The following is a 21,771-nucleotide window of genomic DNA, read 5'->3' as shown; positions in this document are numbered from 1 at the left end:
GGGCCATTATAAGCTGAGCAGGATGCTTAACCCATCAGTTGGGCATGATTCAGTTATACCAAAGAGGAGACCGGTCTCTGACAAGCTACTTCAATAGCTCTCAGCCAGGGTTTCCGTCAGGAAAATGTTGCGCCGGACAACATGATCGGGAAGATTTTAATTTACCGGCCATTTTGAGAAATGTACCTGACCCATATGCATTGGGTGCATAACCCATTAGGGTGTCCACACATGGTTCTCAGAATGACAGAAATCACATTTAGATTATGGTAATGCATCTTAACAGAACATGCAACTCATGTAATGAAGCAGCCAATAAAACGTCCTTTACAAAAATTGGCCACAATGCAATTCGCTGGAAACCCCATTCTAAACAGCACACCAGGGAAAACCCCATTCTAAACAGCGCACCTGATAGCAGTTCCATGTGACAGAGATGAAAATGTCTGTCAGAAACTTTGAAAGAGGGTGAATCTAAAGATACAACAACTCAAATGGGTTGCTAATATGAGTAGGATTGTGCCTTTAAATTGAAAACCAATAGAACTGGAGAGAAATGGCATAGTGGTTGGTCCAATGGGGAAGTACATGGTAATACATATGCCAAAATTCAATAATTTCTCCTATCTATACAGGGAAGTGATAAAAGGCATCGCTGATTTATTGAATTGTGTCTGTCAGTAAAAAACATCTAAAATATGTGTGAAGATAATGTGTCTTGATTATCATTTAAAATGTTGAGACAAGAAGTGTGTGGCGACGATATAGGCGTCTCTCCAGAATGGCATTCATTGTTTTATTGATTCTCCATTTACATATTTCACCAGTAGTAAATGTACCGTTAATCCCTGTCATTTGGCTGCATTAATTTGGTTGTCACTCTATAGCTAAGGAAGAAGCTAAATGGAAGAGTGATTGGGGAGGTTGTACAGTGCATCCGGAAAGTATTCAGACCCTTTCCCTTTTTCCACATTTTTTTTACGTGACAGCCTTATTTTAAAATAGATTAAATAATAGTTATTTCTCATCAGTCTACACACAATACCCCATAATTGTCACGCCCTGGCCTTCGTTATCTTTGTTTTCTTTATCATTTTAGTTAGGTCAGGGTGTGACATGGGGGATGTATGTGTTTTGTATTGTCTAGGGTTTTTTGTATATTTATGGGGCAGTGTCTAGTCTAGGTGTATGTATGTCTATGGTTGCCTAGATTGGTTCTCAATTAGAGACAGCTGTCTATCATTGTCTCTGATTGGGAGCCATATTTAGTCAGCCATAGTCATTAGGTAGTTTGTGGGTGATTGTCTATGTCTATGTGTAAGTTGCCTGTGTCTGCACTTGTCATTATATAGCTTCACGTTCGTCGGTTTGTTGTTTTGTTTAGTTTGTAAGTGTTCTTCGTCTTCGTTGATTAAATATGTGTTCATTTCACGCTGCGCCTTGGTCCTCCTCTCTTTCACGTAACGACGATCGTGACAGAATCACCTACCAAAACCGGACCAAGCAGCGTGATACAAGGCAGCAGCAGCGATTGCAGGACTATTGGAATTGGGAGGAAATATTAGACGGTGGAGGACCTTGGGCACAACCAGGGGAATATCGCCGCCCCAAGGCAGAGCTGGAGGCAGCGAAAGCAGAGAGGCGCCGGTATGAGGAGCTAGCACGACAGAGCGGCTGGCACCCCCAAAAATGTATTGGGGGGGGGGGGGGGGCTCTCGGGGAGTGTAGCTGGGTCAAGTAGGAGACTTGAGCCAGCTCCCCGTGCTTACTGTGAGGAGCCGAAGATGGAACCAGAGCCAGTCGAGGTGGAATTGGAGGTGAGCAAGGGGAGTGAACCTGAGACTGTGGATGAATTAATGGGGAAATTGGAGGAGAGAGAAATGAGGGATTTGCTGGTGTGGAGCATAAAGGACCGCATCCGCTTGAAGGAGCGTGTGCGGGATTTGATGTCACCTGAGTCAGCTCTCCATACTCGTCCTGAGGTGCGTGCTAGCAGTCTGGTGAAGACTGTGCCAGCACCACGCACCAGGCCTCCTGTGCGCCTCCCTAGCCCTGCACGTCCTGTGCCAGCTCAGCGCACTAGCACTCCTGTGGCAGCCCCTCGCACTCGCCCAGTGGTGAGTGTTCCCAGCCCAGTACCACCAGTGCCAACACCATGCACCAAGCCTCCTGTACGTCTCCAGAGCCCTGTACGCACTGTTTCTTCTCCCCGCACTCGCCCTGAGGTGCGTGTCTCCAGTCCGGTACCACCAGTTCCGGCACCACGCACCAGGCCTACTGTGCGCCTCAGCAGGTCAAAGTCAGCCGTCTGCCCAGCGCCGCCTGCACTGCCCGTCTGCCCAGCGCCGCCTGCACTGCCCGTCTGCCCAGCGCCGCCTGCACTGCCCGTCTGCCCAGCGCCGCCTGCACTGCCCATCTGCCCAGCGCCGCCTGCGCTGCCCGTCTGCCCAGCGCCGCCTGCGCTGCCCGTCTGCCCAGCTCCGCCTGCGCTGCCCGTCTGCCCAACGCCGCCTGTGCTGCCCGTCTGCCCAGCACCGCCATACTGCCCGTCTGCCCAGCGCCATCTGAGCTGCCTGCCTGCCCAGCGCCATCTGAGCTGCCTGCCTGCCCAGCGCCATCTGAGCTGCCTGCCTGCCCAGCGCCATCTGAGCCGCCCGCCAGTCAGGAGCCGCCAGAGCCGCCCGCCAGTCAGGAGCCGCCAGAGCCGCCCGCCAGTCAGGAGCCGCCAGAGCCGCCCGCCAGTCAGGAGCCGCCAGAGCCGCCCGCCAGCCAGGAGCCGCCAGAGCCGCCCGCCAGCCAGGAGCCGCCAGAGCCGCCCGCCAGTCAGGAGCCGCCAGAGCCGCCCGCCAGTCAGGAGCCGCCAGAGCCGCCCGCCAGTCATGACCGGCCAGAGTCGTCAGTCAGCCATGACCGGCCAGAGTCGTCAGTCAGCCATGACCGGCCAGAGTCGTCAGTCAGCCATGACCGGCCAGAGTCGTCAGTCAGCCATGACCTGCCAGAGCCGTCAGTCAGCCATGACCTGCCAGAGCCGCCAGCCAGTCATGAGCTACCCCTCAGTCATGAGCTGCCCCTCAGTCATGAGCTGCCCTTCAGTCATGAGCTGCCCTTCAGTCATGAGCTGCCCTTCAGTCATGAGCTGCCCTCTAGTCATGAGCTGCCCTCTAGTCATGAGCTGCCCCTCAGTCCGGAGCTGCCCCTCAGTCCGGAGCTGCCAGAGCCGCCCGCCAGCCATGACCGGCCAGAGTCGTCAGTCAGCCATGACCGGCCAGAGTCGTCAGTCAGCCATGACCGGCCAGAGTCGTCAGTCAGCCATGACCGGCCAGAGTCGTCAGTCAGCCATGACCGGCCAGAGTCGTCAGTCAGCCATGACCGGCCAGAGTCGTCAGTCAGCCATGACCGGCCAGAGTCGTCAGTCAGCCATGACCGGCCAGAGTCGTCAGTCAGCCATGACCGGCCAGAGTCGTCAGTCAGCCATGACCGGCCAGAGTCGTCAGTCAGCCATGACCGGCCAGAGTCGTCAGTCAGCCATGACCGGCCAGAGTCGTCAGTCAGCCATGACCGGCCAGAGTCGTCAGTCAGCCATGACCGGCCAGAGTCGTCAGTCAGCCATGACCGGCCAGAGTCGTCAGTCAGCCATGACCGGCCAGAGTCGTCAGTCAGCCATGACCGGCCAGAGTCGTCAGTCAGCCATGACCGGCCAGAGTCGTCAGTCAGCCATGACCGGCCAGAGTCGTCAGTCAGCCATGACCGGCCAGAGTCGTCAGTCAGCCATGACCGGCCAGAGCCGTCAGTCAGCCATGACCGGCCAGAGCCGCCAGCCAGTCATGAGCTACCCTTCAGTCATGAGCTGCCCTTCAGTCATGAGCTGCCCTCCAGTCATGAGCTGCCCTCTAGTCATGAGCTGCCCTCTAGTCATGAGCTGCCCCTCAGTCCGGAGCTGCCCCTCAGTCCGGAGCTGCCAGAGCCGCCCGCCAGCCATGACCGGCCAGAGTCGTCAGTCAGCCATGACCGGCCAGAGTCGTCAGTCAGCCATGACCGGCCAGAGTCGTCAGTCAGCCATGACCGGCCAGAGTCGTCAGTCAGCCATGACCGGCCAGAGTCGTCAGTCAGCCATGACCGGCCAGAGTCGTCAGTCAGCCATGACCGGCCAGAGTCGTCAGTCAGCCATGACCGGCCAGAGTCGTCAGTCAGCCATGACCGGCCAGAGTCGTCAGTCAGCCATGACCGGCCAGAGTCGTCAGTCAGCCATGACCGGCCAGAGTCGTCAGTCAGCCATGACCGGCCAGAGTCGTCAGTCAGCCATGACCGGCCAGAGTCGTCAGTCAGCCATGACCGGCCAGAGTCGTCAGTCAGCCATGACCGGCCAGAGTCGTCAGTCAGCCATGACCGGCCAGAGTCGTCAGTCAGCCATGACCGGCCAGAGTCGTCAGCCATGACCGGCCAGAGTCGTCAGTCAGCCATGACCGGCCAGAGTCGTCAGTCAGCCATGACCGGCCAGAGTCGTCAGTCAGCCATGACCGGCCAGAGTCGTCAGTCAGCCATGACCGGCCAGAGTCGTCAGTCAGCCATGACCGGCCAGAGTCGTCAGTCAGCCATGACCGGCCAGAGTCGTCAGTCAGCCATGACCGGCCAGAGTCGTCAGTCAGCCATGACCGGCCAGAGTCGTCAGTCAGCCATGACCGGCCAGAGTCGTCAGTCAGCCATGACCGGCCAGAGTCGTCAGTCAGCCATGACCGGCCAGAGTCGTCAGTCAGCCATGACCGGCCAGAGTCGTCAGTCAGCCATGACCGGCCAGAGTCGTCAGTCAGCCATGACCGGCCAGAGTCGTCAGTCAGCCATGACCGGCCAGAGCCGTCAGTCAGCCATGACCGGCCAGAGCCGCCAGTCATGAGCTGCCCTCCAGTCATGAGCTGCCCTCCAGTCATGAGCTGCCAGTCATGAGCTGCCCTCCAGTCATGAGCTGCCCCTCAGTCCGGGGCTGCCCCTCAGTCCGGGGCTGCCCCTCAGTCCGGGGCTGGCCCTCAGTCCGGGGCTGGCCCTCAGTCCGGGGCTGGCCCTCCGTCCAGTGGCGCCCTCTAGGATGGTCTTCAGTCCGGGACTCGCTGTAAGGGTCCTCGCTCCAGAGGCGCCACCAAAGCGGGTATTGACTATGGTGGAGTGGGGTCCACGTCCCGCACCCGAGCCACCGCCGTAAGAAGGCCCACCCGGACCCTCCCCTTCTATGTCAGGTTTTGCGGCCGGAGTCCGCACCTTTGGGGGGTAGGTACTGTCACGCCCTGGCCTTAGTTATCTTTGTTTTCTTTATCATTTTAGCTAGGTCAGGGTGCGACATGGGGGATGTATGTGTTTTGTATTGTCTAGGGTTTTTTGTATGTTTATGGGGCAGTGTCTAGTCTAGGTGTATGTATGTCTATGGTTGCCTAGAGACAGCTGTCTATTGTTGTCTCTGATTGGGAGCCATATTTAGTCAGCCATAGTCATTAGGTAGTTTGTGGGTGATTGTCTATGTGTAAGTTGCCTGTGTCTGCACTTGTCATTATATAGCTTCACGTTCGTCGGTTTGTTGTTTGTTTAGTTTGTAAGTGTTCTTCCTCTTCGTTGATTAAATATGTGTTCATTTCACGCTGCACCTTGGTCCTCCTCTCTTTCACGTAACGACGATCGTGACAATAATGACAAAGCAAAAACATGTTTCCCGAAATGTTTTCAATATTTTTTTTTTTTTATGACAGAAGTACCTTATTATTCATTAAGTATTATTAAGTATTCATACCCATTGCTATGAGACTTAAAATTGAGCTCAGATGCATCCTGTTTCCATTGATCACCCTTGAGATGCTTCTACAACTTTATTTATCCACCTGTGGTAAATTGAATTGATTGGACATGATTTGGAAAGGCACCCACCTGTCTATACAAGGTCCCACAGTTGACAGTGTGGGACCTTGTATAGACAGGTGGGTGCCAAGAGAAAAAACCAAGCCATGACGTCGAAGGAATTGAGCTCCGTAGAGCTTAGAGACATGATTGTGACGAGGCACAGATCTGGGGAAGGGTACCGAAAGATTTCTGCAGCACTGAAGCTCCCCAATAAAACAGTGGCCTCCATTCTTAAATGGAATAAGTTTGGAACCACCAAGACTGTTCCTAGAGCTGGCTGCCCAGCCAAACTGAGCAACCAGGGGAGAAGGGCCTTGGTCAGGTAGGTGACCAAGAACCCAATGGTCACTCTGACAGAGCTCCAGAGTTCCTCTCTGGAGATGGGATAATCTTCCAGAAGGACAACCATCTCTGCAACACTCTTCCAGACAGAAGCCACTCCTCAGTAAAAGGCACATGACAGCTCGCTTGGAGTTTGCCAAAAGGCAACTAAAGGACTTTCAGACGTTTAGAAACAAGATTCTCTGGTCTGATGAAACCAAGATTGAGCTCTGAATGTTGAGCATCACGTCTGGAGTAAATCTTGCACCATCCCTACTGTGAAGCATCAAGCTGTGGGGATGTTTTTCAGCGGCAGGGACTGGGAGACTAGTCAGGATCGAGGGAAAGATTAACGGAGGAAAGTACAGCGATCCTTGATGAAAACCTGCTTGAGTGCTCAGGACCTCAGACTGGGGCGACCGTTCACCTTCCAACAGGATAACGATCCTAAGCACACAGCCAAGGCATCACAGGAGTGGCTTCGGGACAAGTCTCTGAATGTCCTTGAATGGCCCAGCCAGAGCCCGGACTTGAACTTGATCAAACATCTCTGGAGAGACCTGAAAATGGCTGTGCGGTGGCGCTCCCCATCCAACCTGACAGAGCTTGAGAGGTTCTGCAGAGAAAAATGGGAGAAACTCCCCAAATACAGGTGTGCCAAGCTTGTTAGAATAAGGGTGTCACGTAGCAAACTATGGTCCAGGGGTATCAATACTTTCCGAAAACACTATGTTCTTTAATCATGGCTTAAGCAACAAAAGAGGGGTTCTTATTCTTATTGGTAATCAGATTAGCTAATATCCATGTGACTATAGGATATTCTCACGGGAGATGGATTATGTTAGAAATATCAGTGGACAATTTACGTTTTTTGTCTCATCAACCTCCATGCCCCAAATGTGTACAATTCATTATTCTTTGAGAGGAGACAATACAGAAATTGAAGGATTGTAACAAACAAATTATAATGGTTGGAGATTTTAATACAGTGATAGATTCAGTAATCAATAGAACTGGGAGCCGCATGTCAAATTATCACCTACAAGCTCTTTCAGCAATCAGGGGAATATATCCTCTCTGGATCTAGTAGATTTCGGGAGATTTAAAAGTCCCCAGTCAATTAGATATACTTGGCGAATAAGGGAGAAGGCGAGACTAATTTATTATTTTTTTATTTGCTTTTTACTCAGTTCTACGGTATAAAACTGTTATTGCAGAACATTTATGTTCAAAGTACTCTGTTATTTTAATCCAACTTGCAGTGAGGAATTCCCAAGAGGTCCAGGGTTTTGGAAGTTTAACCAATCCTTACTGGAGGATGTGAATTTTATTCATAACAATTTATTTTAAACATAATTTCATTATTTAACCACAGTACAGACGCAGATGATCCGCATATTGTATGGGATGCCATCAAATGCGCTTTCAGTGGGCATGTGATAAAACATGCCTCTTGGAGAAAGAAAAGGTTTTTGCCAATCAAAAGCTTTTTAAACAGAGGACATCATTGCTCTAAAACAACAAATTGACAATTATTTTAAAGATTTAAATTACAACATTACAATTACTCAATGGAAAACAAAGAGAGCTAAAGAGACTTCATCAACAGGTCGTTGGTGGTATCATCTATACTGTAGGTCTAAAACCACATGGATGGAACATGGTGAAAAATACTCCATATATTTCATGCATTTACAGCAGAGAAATTTTGCCTGAAAAAATATCAACTCATTTTAGAGAATTGCATTATTAATAGAAGGAACAAATTATTTCAAACAGTTGTTCAAACAGAAGCTAGCCCTACAATCTCACAAGCATTCACAGACAAGCATTTCGCTACACCCCCAATAACATCTGCTAAATATGTGTATGTGGCCAATACAATTTGATTTGAGATTTTTTTTGTATTGAATATCACCCACCTGAAACGTACAGATGAGCAGCAGCTTTTAGGTGAAGGTTTGATCACAGAGGAGGAATTACATTATGCCATTGAGTCATTCAAAATGGGAGAGTTCCCACTTTTAGATGGAATTCCAATTGAGGTATGGAAAATGTTCTTCACAGAACCTAAGAAACCCTTACTATTCTTTCGACTCTGTAAGCCAATCCGACACCCAACAGGAGGAAGACTCCTCACGTTACTTGGTTGTAATGTCCGTATACTGTCAATGTATTTCCTTGAGAATTAGAAACTTCAAGTTGTAGAAACATCTCAAGGATGATAAATGGAAACAGAATGCACCTGAGCTCAAGTTCGAGTCTCATAGCAAAGGGTCTGAATACTTTTGTAAAAAAGTTTTTGTTTTTTTGTTAAATAAAAAAAATAATTAAAAAAAAGTTTTTGCTTTGTCTTTATGGGGTATTGGGTGTAGATTGATGAGGAAAATATATTTTAGAATAAGGCTGTAACCTAATAAAATGTGGAAAAAGTCAAGGGGTCTGAATACTTTCCTAGTGTACTGTATATCCCAATCCAAACTGGATTTCAGCGAAATGTACTAAATTTTCACACACAACCTCCAACCTTTTCATCAATTTAAACATTTCTATACCAAAATAGCACCATTTATTTTCAGCATTGCATCTCCATTACTTCAGGAGGCAATGGTTACACTTCCAATTCTATTCTCCCGAGGAAGTTCTTCAGCAACTTATTTAGTACAACACAAATATTGATATTAATGGCTATCCTCTTTTGTTGGCAATCTTTGGCAAACACATTTTCTAAATGACATTGTGGACAAGGACAGAAAATGGTTTGATTTTGGAACATTGTGTAGAACCTACAGGGATATTTGTACCAATCATACATGTGCTCAATTAGTGTCTGCTATACCCCCCACATGGAAAGTTAAGATGAAGAAAGGAAAGCACAAGTTAACTATGCTGTCCTACTCTAAAAAAAACTATAAATGGATACAAAATGATAAATATAACTTATCTGCAACGCCATAAAAATTAGGAAGAAATCTTTGACAACCCAATACCATGGAAGCAGGTCTGAGCCTTTCAGTTAAAGGTATTTTATAAAATTCTGTCAACAAAGACAATGTTTTGTATTTGGTTTATTGAGCAAGACTCGAAATGCAGATTCTGTCATAATGAGGAGGACATAATGCATTTGTATCGGTACTGTTTGACAGTAAGCTTATTTTGGCTACAGATTCAAGGCTGGCTTTCCCATCGCTCCATCAAACTACAGTTGAAGTCGGAAGTTTACATACACTTAGGTTGGAGTCATTAAAACTTGTTTTTCAACCACTCCACACATTTCTTGTTAACAAACTATAGTTTTGTCAAGTCGGTTAGGACACCTACTTTGTGCACGACACAAGTTATTTTTCCAACAATTGTTTACAGACAGATTATTTCACTGTATCACAATTCCAGTGGGTCAGAAGTTTACAAACACCAAGTTGACTGTGCCTTTAAACAGCATGGAACATTCCAGAAAATGTCATGGCTTTAGAAGCTTCTGATAGACTAATTCACATAATTTGAGTCAATTGGAGGTGTACCTGTGGATGTATTTCAAGGCCTACCTTCAAACTCAGTGCCTCTTTGCTTGACATCATGGGAAAATCAAAAGAAATCAGCCAAGACCTCAGAAAAAAAATTGTAGACCTCCACAAGTCTGGTTCATCCTTGGGAGCAATTTCCAAATGCCTGAAAGTACCACGTTCATCTGTACTAACAATAGTACGCAAGTATAAACACCATGGGACCACGCAGCCGTCTTACCGCTCCGGAAGGAGACGCGTTCTGTCTCCTAGAGATGAACGTACTGTGGTGCGAAAAGTGCAAATCAATCCCAGAACAACAGCAAAGTACCTTGTGAAGATGCTGGAGGAAACGGGTACAAAAGTATCTATATCCACAGTGAAACAAGTCCTATATCGACATAACCTGAAAGGCCGCTCAGCAAGGAAGAAGCCACTGCTCCAAAACCTCAAAGCCAGACTACGGTTTACAACTGCACATGGGGGCAATGATTATCCTCTGGTCTGATGAAACAAAAATAGAACTGTTTGGCCATAATGACCAATTTATGTTTGAAGGAAAAAGGGGGAGGCTTGCAAGCCGAAGAACACTATCCCAACCGTGAAGCACGGGGGTGGCAGGATCATTTTATGGGGGTGATTTGCTGCAGGAGGGACTGGTGCACTTCTCAAAATAGATGGCATCATGAGGTTGGAAAATTGTAGATATATTGAAGCAACATCTCAAGACATCAGTCAGGAAGCTTGGTCGCAAATGGGTCTTCCAAATGGACAATGACCCCAAGCATACTTCCAAAGTTGTGGCAAAATGGCTTAAGGACAACAAAGTCAAGGTATTGGAGTGGCCATCACAAAGCCCTGACCTCAATCCTATATAAAATTTGTGGGCAGAACTGAAAAAGCGTGTATGAGCAAGGAGGCCTACAAACCTGACTCAGTTACACCAGCTCTGTCAGGAGGAATGGGCCAACTTATTGTGGGAAGCTTGTGCAAGGCTACCCAAAACATTTGACCCAATTTAAACAATTTAAAAGCAATGCTACCAAATACTAATTGAGTGTATTACATTTACATTTAAGTCATTTAGCAGACGCTCTTATCCAGAGCGACTTACAAATTGGTGCATTCACCTTATGATATCCAGTGGAACAACCACTTTACAATAGTGTATCTAACTCTTTTAAGGGGGGGGTTAGAAGGATTACTTTATCCTAGGTATTCCTTAAAGAGGTGGGGTTTCAGGTTTCTCCGGAAGGTGGTGATTGACTCCGCTGACCTGGCGTCGTGAGGGAGTTTGTTCCACCATTGGGGTGCCAGAGCAGCGAACAGTTTTGACTGGGCTGAGCGGGAACTGTACTTCCTCAGAGGTAGGGAGGCGAGCAGGCCAGAGGTGGATGAACGCAGTGCCCTTGTTTGGGTGTAGGGCCTGATCAGAGCCTGAAGGTACGGAGGTGCCGTTCCCCTCACAGCTCCGTAGGCAAGCACCATGGTCTTGTAGCGGATGCGAGCTTCAACTGGAAGCCAGTGGAGAGAGCGGAGGAGCGGGGTGACGTGAGAGAACTTGGGAAAGTTGAACACCAGACGGGCTGCGGCGTTCTGGATAAGTTGTAGGGGTTTAATGGCACAGGCAGGGAGCCCAGCCAACAGCGAGTTGCAGTAATCCAGACGGGAGATGACAAGTGCCTGGATTAGGACCTGCGCCGCTTCCTGCGTGAGGCAGGGTCGTACTCTGCGAATGTTGTAGAGCATGAACCTACAGGAACGGGTCACCGCCTTGATGTTAGTTGAGAACGACAGGGTGTTGTCCAGGATCACGCCAAGGTTCTTAGCACTCTGGGAGGAGGACACAATGGAGTTGTCAACCGTGATGGCGAGATCATGGAACGGGCAGTCCTTTCCCGGGAGGAAGAGCAGCTCCGTCTTGCCGAGGTTCAGCTTGAGGTGGTGATCCGTCATCCACACTGATATGTCTGCCAGACATGCAGAGATGCGATTCACCACCTGGTTATCAGAGGGGGGAAAGGAGAAGATTAATTGTGTGTCGTCTGCATAGCAATGATAGGAGAGACCATGTGAGGTTATGACAGAGCCAAGTGACTTGGTGTATAGCGAGAATAGGAGAGGGCCTAGAACAGAGCCCTGGGGGACACCAGTGGTGAGAGCACGTGGTGCGGAGACAGATTCTCGCCACGCCACCTGGTAGGAGCGACCTGTCAGGTAGGACGCAATCCAAGCGTGGGCCGCGCCGGAGATGCCCAGCTCGGAGAGGGTGGAGAGGAGGATCTGATGGTTCACAGTATCAAAGGCAGCCGATAGGTCTAGAAGGATGAGAGCAGAGGAGAGAGAGTTAGCTTTAGCAGTGCGGAGCGCCTCCGTGACACAGAGAAGAGCAGTCTCAGTTGAATGACTAGTCTTGAAACCTGACTGATTTGGATCAAGAAGGTCATTCTGAGAGAGATAGCAGGAGAGCTGGCCAAGGACGCCACGTTCAAGAGTTTTGGAGAGAAAAGAAAGAAGGGATACTGGTCTGTAGTTGTTGACATCGGAGGGATCGAGTGTAGGTTTTTTCAGAAGGGGTGCAACTCTCGCTCTCTTGAAGACGGAAGGGACGTAGCCAGCGGTCAAGGATGAGTTGATGAGCGAGGTGAGGTAAGGGAGAAGGTCTCCGGAAATGGTCTGGAGAAGAGAGGAGGGGATAGGGTCAAGCGGGCAGGTTGTTGGGCGGCCGGCCGTCACAAGACGCGAGATTTCATCTGGAGAGAGAGGGGAGAAAGAGGTCAAAGCACAGGGTAGGGCAGTGTGAGCAGAACCAGCGGTGTCGTTTGACTTAGCAAACGAGGATCGGATGTCGTCGACCTTCTTTTCAAAATGGTTGACGAAGTCATCAGCAGAGAGGGAGGAGGGGGGAGGAGGGGGAGGAGGATTCAGGAGGGAGGAGAAGGTGGCAAAGAGCTTCCTAGGGTTAGAGGCAGATGCTTGGAATTTAGAGTGGTAGAAATTGGCTTTAGCAGCAGAGACAGAAGAGGAGAATGTAGAGAGGAGGGAGTGAAAGGATACCAGGTCCGCAGTGTATGTTAACTAGAGGTCGACTGATTATGATTTTTCAACACCGATACCAATTACTCGGACGATTTTCATATATATATTTGTAATAATGACAATTACAACAATTCTGAATGAAAACTTATTTTAGCATAATACACTGCTCAAAAAAATAAAGGGAACACTTAAACAACACAATGTAACTCCAAGTCAATCACACTTCTGTGAAATCAAACTGTCCACTTAAGAAGCAACACTGATTGACAATAAATTTCACATGCTGTTGTGCAAATGGAATAGACAAAAGGTGGAAATTATAGGCAATTAGCAAGACACCCCCCAAAACAGGAGTGATTCTGCAGGTGGTGACCACAGACCACTTCTCAGTTCCTAAGCTTCCTGGCTGATGTTTTGGTCACTTTTGAATGCTGGCAGTGCTCTCACTCTAGTGGTAGCATGAGACGGAGTCTACAACCCACACAAGTGGCTCAGGTAGTGTAGTTCATCCAGGATGGCACATCAATGCGAACTGTGGCAAAAAGGTTTGCTGTGTCTGTCAGAGTAGTGTCCAGAGCATGCAGGCGCTACCAGGAGACAGGCCAGTACATCAGGAGACGTGGAGGAGGCCGTAAGAGGGCAACAACTCAGCAGCAGGACCGGTACCTCCGCCTTAGTGCAAGGAGGTGCACTGCCAGAGCCCTGCAAAATGACCTCCAGCAGGCCACAAATGTGCATGTGTCAGCATATGGTCTCACAAGGGGTCTGAGGATCTCATCTCGGTACCTAATGGCAGTCAGGCTACCTCTGGCGAGCACATGGAGGGCTGTGCGGCCCCACAAAGAAATGCCACCCCACACCATGACTGACCCATCGCCAAACCGGTCATGCTGGAGGATGTTGCAGGCAGCAGAACGTTCTCCACAGCGTCTCGAGACTCTGTCACGTCTGTCACATGTGCTCATGTGCTCAGTGTGAACCTGCTTTCATCTGTGAAGAGCACAGGGCGCCAGTGGCGAATTTGCCAATCTTGGTGTTCTCTGGCAAATGCCAAACGTCCTGCACGGGGTTGGGCTGTAAGCACAACCCCCACCTGTAGACGTCGGGCCCTCATACCACCCTCATGGAGTCTGTTTCTGACCGTTTGAGCAGACACATGCACATTTGTGGCCTGCTGGAGGTCATTTTGCAGGGCGCTGGCAGTGCACCTCCTTGCACAAAGGCGGAGGTAGCGGTCCTGCTGCTGGGTTGTTGCCCTCCTACGGCCTCCTCCACGTCTCCTGATGTACTGGCCTGTCTCCTGGTAGCGCCTGCATGCTCTGGACACTACGCTGACAGACACAGCAAACCTTTTTGCCACAGTTCGCATTGATGTGCCATCCTGGATGAACTGCACTACCTGAGCCACTTGTGTGGGTTGTAGACTCCGTCTCATGCTACCACTCGAGTGAGAGCACTGCCAGCATTCAAAAGTGACCAAAACATCAGCCAGGAAGCATAGGAACTGAGAAGTGGTCTGTGGTCACCACCTGCAGAATCACTCCTGTTTTGGGGGGTGTCTTGCTAATTGCCTATAATTTCCACCTTTTGTCTATTCCATTTGCACAACAGCATGTGAAATTTATTGTCAATCAGTGTTGCTTCCTAAGTGGACAGTTTGATTTCACAGAAGTGTGATTGACTTGGAGTTACATTGTGTTGTTTAAGTGTTCCCTTTATTTTTTTGAGCAGTGTATAATACATCAATAAAATGAATTCAGTCTCAAATAAATAATGAAACATGTTCAATTTGGTTTAAATAATGCAAAAACAAAGTGTTGGAGAAGAAAGTAAAAGTGCAATATGTGCCATGTAAAAAAGCTAACGTTTAAGCTCCTTGGTCAGAACATGAGAACATATGAAAGCTGGTGGTTCCTTTTAACATGAGTCTTCAATATTCCCAGGTAAGAAGTTTTAGGTTTGTCCCGTTCTGACCTTAGTTCTTTTGTTATTTCTTTGTTTTAGTATGGTCAGGGTGTGAGTTGGGTGGGTTATCTATGTTTGTGTTTCTATGTTGGTTTTTTCGTTTGGCCTGGTATGATTCTCAATCAGAGGCAGGTGTCGTTAGTTGTCTCTGATTGAGAATCATACTTAGGTAGCCTTTTTTCACCTGGGATTCGTGGGTTGTTGTCTTCCGTGTCTGTTTGTTCCACACGGAACTGTTTCGGTTTTCGTTCGTTCAATTTATCATTTTGTATTTCAGTGTTCAGTTTGTTCTATTAAAGTTTCGTCATGAACACTTACAACGCTGCGCTTTGGTCCTCCTCTCTTTCTCCAGATGAGGATTGTTACAAGGTTGTAGTTATTATAGGACTATTTCTCTCTGTACCATTTGTAGTTCATATACCTTTGACTATTGGATGTTCTAATAGGTACTTTAGTATTCCCAGCCTAATCTTGGGAGTTGATAGGCTTGAAGTCATAAACAGCGCAATGCTTGAAGCACAGCGAAGAGCTGCTGGCAAATGCAGGAAAGTGCTGTTTGAATGAATGCCTACGAGCCTGCTGCTGCTTACCACTGCTCAGTCAGACTGCTCTATCAAATCATAGACGTAATTATAATATAATAACACACAGAAATACGATCCTTAGGTCATTAATATGTTCAAATCCGGAAACTATCATTTCAAAAACAAAACATTTATTCTTTCAGTGAAATACGGAACCGTTCCGTATTTTATCTAATGGGTGGCATCCATAAGTCTAAATATTGCTGTTATATTGCACAACCTTCAATGTTATGTCATAATTATGTAAAATTCTGGCAAATGAATTACAGTCTTTGTTAGGAAGAAATGGTCTTCACACAGTTCGCAACAAGCCAGGCGGCCCAAACTGCTGCATTTACCCTGACTCTGCTTGCACAGAACGCAAGAGAAGTGACACAATTTCCCTAGTTAAAATAAATTTATGTTAGCAGGCAATATTAACTAAATATGCAGGTTTAAAAATATATACTTGTGTATTGATTTTAAGAAAGGCATTGATGTTTATGGTTAGGTACACATTGGTGCAATGACAGTGCTTTTTTCGCAAATGCGCTTGTTAAATCACCCGTTTGGCGAAGTAGGCTGTGATTCAATGATAAATGAACAGGCACCGCATCGATTATATGCAACGCAGGACAAGCTAGCTAAACTAATAATATCATCAACCATGTGTAGTTAACTAGTGATTATGTTAAGATTGATTGTTTTTTAAACTAGAGATTATGTTAAGATTGATTGTTTTTATTTAAGATAAGTTTAATGCTAGCTAGTACTTTAACTTGGCTCCTTGCTGCACTCGCATAACAAGTAGTCAGCCTGCCACGCAGTCTCCTCGTGGAGTGCAATGTAATCGGCCATAATCAGTGTTCAAAAATGCTGATTACCGATTGTTATGATAACGTGAAATTGGCCCTAATTAATCGGTCATTCCGATTAATCGGTCGACCTCTAATGTAAGCTTCTGAGCCACTGGGAATGTGATGAAAGAAATAAAAGCTGAAATAAATCATTCTCTCTACTATTATTCTGACAGTGGTGATCCTAGTGGTGATCCTAACTGACCTAAGACAGGGAATTTTTACTAGGATTAAATGTCAGGAACTGTGAAAAACTGAATTTAAATGTATTTGGCTGAGGTGTATGTAAACTTCCGACAGATGTATATATGAATCGTCAGCTTATCTTTGGTGACCTCATTGTCCACAGTCCTTAAATTGACAGTACAATACTTCTGCTAGGTAAAATATTCATATTCAAAACACAAAATTCTACATGTCTAACACCAACTTTTTAAAAACATTTTGTTAGACACCGATTCCTCCTTGAAATTATAATTGCTATTAGAAATTCAACAGCATTAAAGGAAGTGGGAGATGCTAAGCAATGGGAGTATTGAGAAACTCTTTAGGCATATTTTTTTGACAAAGTCGATTAGAGTTCTATTGAACAATATTAATTAAAGCAAATATATGTTATTAGAATGGTAAAATTGTCCAAACACCATGGAATGTAAGCTACTGTACTTATTTATTTTTGTATTAGGCTACACCATGGCATTGCTAATAACTGTTGTCCAAATCAAATCAAATGTATTTATATAGCCCTTCTTACATCAGCTGATATCTCAGTGCTGTACAGAAACCCAGCCTAAAACCCCAAACAGCAAGCAATGCAGGTGTAGAAGCACGGTGGCTAGGAAAAACTCCCTAGAAAGGCCAAAACCTAGAAAGAAACCTAGAGAGGAACCAGGCTATGAGGGGTGGTCAGTCCTCTTCTGGCTGTGCCGGGTGGAGATTATAACAGAACATGGCCAAGATGTTCAAATGTTCATAAATGACCAGCATGGTCAAATAATAATAATCACAGTAGTTGTCGAGGGTGCAACAAGTCAGCACCTCAGGAGTAAATGTCAGTTGGCTTTTCATAGCTGATCATTACGAGTATCTCTACCGCTCCTGTTGTCTCTAGAGAGTTGAAAACAACAGGTCTGAGACAGGTAGCATGTCCGGTGAACAGGTCAGGGTTCCATAGCCACAGGCAGAACAGTTGAAACACGACCAGGTGGACTGGGGACAGCAAGGAGTCATCATGCCAGGTAGTCCTGAGGCATGGTCCTAGGGCCAGGTCCTCCGAGAGAGAGAAAGAGAGAATTAGAGAGAGCATACTTAAATTCACACAGGACACTGGATAAGACAGGAGAAGTACAGACTGACCCTAGCCCCCCGACACATACACTACTGCAGCATAAATACTGGAGGCTGAGACAGGAGGGGTCAGGAGACACTGTGGCCCCATCCGATGATACCCCCGGACAGGGCCAAACAGGCAGGATATAACCCCACCCACTTTGCCAAAGCACAGCCCCCACACCACTAGAGCGATATTTTCAACCACTAACTTACCATCCTGAGACAAGGCCGAGTATAACCCACAAAGATCTCCGCCACGGCACAACCCAAGGGGGTGCCAACCCAGACAGGAAGATCACATCAGTGACTCAACCCACTCAATTGATGCACCCCTCCTAGGGACGGCATGGAAGAGCACCAGTAAGCCAGTGACTCAGCCCCTGTAATAGGGTTAGAGGCAGAGAATCCCAGTGGAGAGCGGGGAACTGGCCAGGCAGAGACAGCAAGGGCGGTTCGTTGCTCCAGAGCCTTTCCGTTCACCTTCACACTCCTGGGCCAGACTACACTCAATCATATGACCTACTGAAGAGATGAGTCTTCAGTAAAGACTTAAAGTTTGAGACCTAGTCTGCTTCTCTCACATGGGTAGGCAGACCATTCCATAAAAATGGAGCTCTATAGGAGAAGGTCCTGCCTCCAACTGTTTGCTTAGAAATTCTAAGGACAATTAGGAGGCCTGCGTCTTGTGACCGTAGCGTACGTGTAGGTATGTATGGCAGGACCAAATCGGAAAGATAGGTAGGAGCAAACCCATGTTATGCTTTGTAGGTTAGCAGTAAAACCTTGAAATCAGCCCTTGCCTTAACATGAAGCCAGTGTAGGGAGGCTAGCACTGGAGTAATATGATCAAATCTTTTGGTTCTAGTCAGGATTCTAGCAGCCGTATTTAGCACAAACTGAAGTTTATTTAGTGCTTTATCCGGGTAGCCAGAAAGTAGAGCATTTCAGTAGTCTAACCTAGAAGTAACAAAAGCATGGATACAGTTTTCTGCATCATTTTTGTACAGAAAGTTTCTGATTTTTGCAATGTTACATAGATGGAAAAAAGCTGTCCTTGAAACATTCTTGATATGTTCGTTAAAAGAGAGATCAGGGTCCAGAGTAACGCAGAGGTCATTCACAGTTTTATTTGAGACGACTACAACCATCAAGATTAATTGTCAGATTCAACTGTGTTGTATCGTGTGTGTTTGTTTGTCTGAGTTTTGATATGTACATTGTCCTTAGTTCTTATGGTTGTCTTATCCTATTATCATTTTTAAAAATCTGTTAATTTATGTATTAATTACAGGCATTTACCTTTCTCAATCTCGGAGTGGAAACGTTGTTTGCAGAGTTCACAACCTGCTACACTTGTGAGAAACATTGTCTTTTGTTTGGGGTGCTCCATATGAGCATGTGTATGGTTTCTCTTTCCTGATAATGTTGAGGTAGTGTGTGCGCACCTGAACACGCATAGAAGTACCTGTCCTGCTGCACAGGAAATGTAGGGAAGTGTTTTTTATTTATTTTTTATATCCATTGCGAATTATAATATATTAACTATAGTTCCTCACAGTAAGCTATTTGAAAAAGGTTTTAAGCATGTTTTCAAAATGCATACTGCCTCCAGCTCACATTGTAAAGTGGTGGCTGACGCACTAATAGGTTGTTGCCTGCACTTGAATGTTGAATGGGAGGCGTGCTTCAATTACCAGTTTAGAGGAAACATTTTTTAGCTCTTTTTAGTTGTGCACTAAAACTGTTTTAAACATGCGATTTGCATTGGGATTTGTGGCGCAATGAATGGGCTTATAAAAGCCCATTTTACTCTAGCAGCAACCAGCTGAGGAGCTGCAGGAGAAATCCCGCTCAAAATATGCTCTGAATGCTGTGCGCGTATAATAGTTGTTGGATAAATAAGATGCATGATGACTAATGAATACACAGGCCAATTTAATTACACAAAATTATTCAAATTAGCCTATTAACCGATAAGCATGACAGTGAATTGTATTTCCATGAACTGGTGTTTCCACCAATGAATTAAAAAGTTATTTTTTTATATATTTTTTGCCAATTGCCGGCTAACGGAAACCCTGTTGGTTAATGTACTCTGCTCTCTCCTCATCTTAGTCCACTAGCAGGGGGTAGGGTGGAGGGTGCGGAGACTGTGGGACTCCATGCATGAGGATGGGAATATGGGATGCAGAGTGCTTGGGAGATGGGTGTGTGAAAATACTGACCATGCAAAAGGTGTGGGTTCAAGCTAGATTATGCTGATACCTGACAGCTGTCCAAGCCAGCGATCTTGTCTACTGTATGTAATCAGGAACTTCACTTCCACACACCACATTGGGTGGAGTCCTTACTTCTGCCTTTAGGACAGAGGATAAAAACACATTCTCATTGCTCATAGTGACCAAAGAACAGTGAGTTTCAAAGGTCCATTTGCACTAGCTTCCTGTTGAACAGTGCTCTAAAACAGGTGGAGAGATTTTTAAAAAGTTTTTCAGAGGAGAGGAGCGTTTTGGGCTCCTTGGGAAAGTGGGCCACAAGTCCCTGCGGTGAGTGGTGCTATTCTGGGGTAGGCGCGGTGATGACGTGTAGCCGACCCGGATTGAGAACAGACTCCCATCTTCTGTCCGTATCCGAGAGGGGGGGCTGAGGAGCGGTGCTGATCGGAGAGATTCGCACGAGAGGGACTAGAGAGGCTGTAAGTCTGCCACTGCGCACCCAGCTCCAAGACACCTTTGGCGGGGGAGAGATCTGGCATAAAGACCCTTCTGGAGCAGTGAGTATGGCACTGGGTCCATTTGCTTTAGGCTCTGGTTCTGGACACCTGCAGTGCTTATCTTCTAGATGTGTTGTGCTAGATGCATGTCATAAGCTGAGAGTGTTGTCTTGGTGAAGTTTAAAGAACTGGGGATAACTATTTTTCCTCCACTTTATTGGTGGCTGTTTGTGCCCAAAACCCAAACAGCCCTGCAGTGAGAGGAGGTGGGCTGGGCTGCTATTAAAAGATCCCATAACCAAGCCAGCTGCTCCCATTTCCGCTCTCATCTTAATTGAATCATTGCTAGTGGAGTGCTCCAGCCAGTGAGAGTGCACTCTACAAATTATTATACCGTAGTGACTCTAGCAACAACTAGTTTGTGATTCCTCCTGACCTGTGCTTTCTGACCTGTGCTTTGTGATGCCTGATCTTTGGTGACTGTGGAGGGGGGGATAGGTGTGTGATTGGGGGGGGGGGGGGGGGGGGGGGGGGGGGGGGGGGGGCGTGCAGGCAATAGCAGGACTTAAAAGTACCCTCCGAGGAAGAGTTGTTGTAGGTTTAGTCTCTGTTGGTTGTAAAGAGTTGTTGTAGGTTTAGTCTCTGTTGGTTGTAAAGAGTTGTTGTGGGTTTAGTCTATGCGTGTTGCCTCAGGTTGTTTGCTACGGCAAGCGAATCTTTCATATCAATCGGAGCTGATCAGAATGAGTTATAAGACGACCACTGACTCTATGTTCATCAGGATCGATTCAATCGGCTACTCACCACAGTGGAAATCATTACGATCTCTAATTAGTCAGGACTATCACTGACCAAGGTGTGTGCCAGGTCTCGCACCCTCCTGCTTGACAGTCAGTGTGAGGTGTTATGTGAGGTCAGGTGTTATCAGCTGTGGTCTGGACTGGAGACTGACATGTTGTGATGTGTCAAAGGCAAGTGGAGTGTATATCTGGCATCGCTATGGTGGAAAGGTGAGTGATTGAAGTCTCTGGACTGTTTGACTTTGACACAGTGAGACTTGTGGTGGTGCAGAAAAGCATTGATTGAGCACAGCGGTTTCGCCCAGCAGTGAGACGGTTAAAAACTCAAAAGGGAACTAGGCCATGTACATCCCTTTTTCACAAGCTCCATCCAGAGGGTGTGCTGTCAGCATGAGAGGGAGAGAGAGCGAGGGGGGGAGAGAGCACATTTCTTTGAATGCATCACTGCATGTCATTTGAAACAAAGGCTGAGCACAAAGATGAGGGCATGACGAGATGTATAAGATCACAAACACACACACACACCTTTCTAAGATTGGGAAATGCTCGCCACTCTACTCCAGATTCTGCTGTGACTCACCAAGCAGTGGTACTAGGCAGGTCGGGAGTGTGAGAAACTTATCTGCTGCCTCTGTGGTGTGTGAGCGCTCGCACCTTGTCCAATAATTCAGTGACTACTTGTCTTTCAATGCTAAAAGTCCAGTACATTTAGCCCAGGCTCTGAACTCAAGGAAAGGATGGGGCTTATTTGGTGTCACTGCCACTTGTTCAGTTCGGTTTCATTCCTTTACCCTTTTA

The 21,771-nt window shown here is 47.0% G+C and overlaps 1 protein-coding gene across 2 annotated transcripts in view; it reads left to right on the top strand.

Moving 5' to 3' along the window:
- The window catches only part of LOC129857815 (phosphatase and actin regulator 4B-like), a 90,453-nt gene that overhangs the window by 9,081 nt on the left and 59,601 nt on the right, over positions 1 to 21,771 (top strand). Inside the window, exon 1 of one of the 2 annotated variants that reach the window (XM_055926416.1) lies at positions 20,075 to 20,233. The exons of the other annotated variant lie outside the window; for it this stretch is intronic. The gene's annotated coding sequence lies outside the window, so the exon portion shown is untranslated. Of the gene's footprint in view, positions 1 to 20,074; positions 20,234 to 21,771 lie in introns of those variants that run through there. 2 annotated transcript variants of the gene reach the window in all.

The sequence above is a fragment of the Salvelinus fontinalis genome, chromosome 6, assembly GCF_029448725.1.
Source record: "Salvelinus fontinalis isolate EN_2023a chromosome 6, ASM2944872v1, whole genome shotgun sequence".
Classification (NCBI taxonomy): domain Eukaryota; kingdom Metazoa; phylum Chordata; class Actinopteri; order Salmoniformes; family Salmonidae; genus Salvelinus; species Salvelinus fontinalis.
Note: the sequence above shows the minus strand (reverse complement) of the source record. Positions and strands in the feature narration are given on the sequence as shown.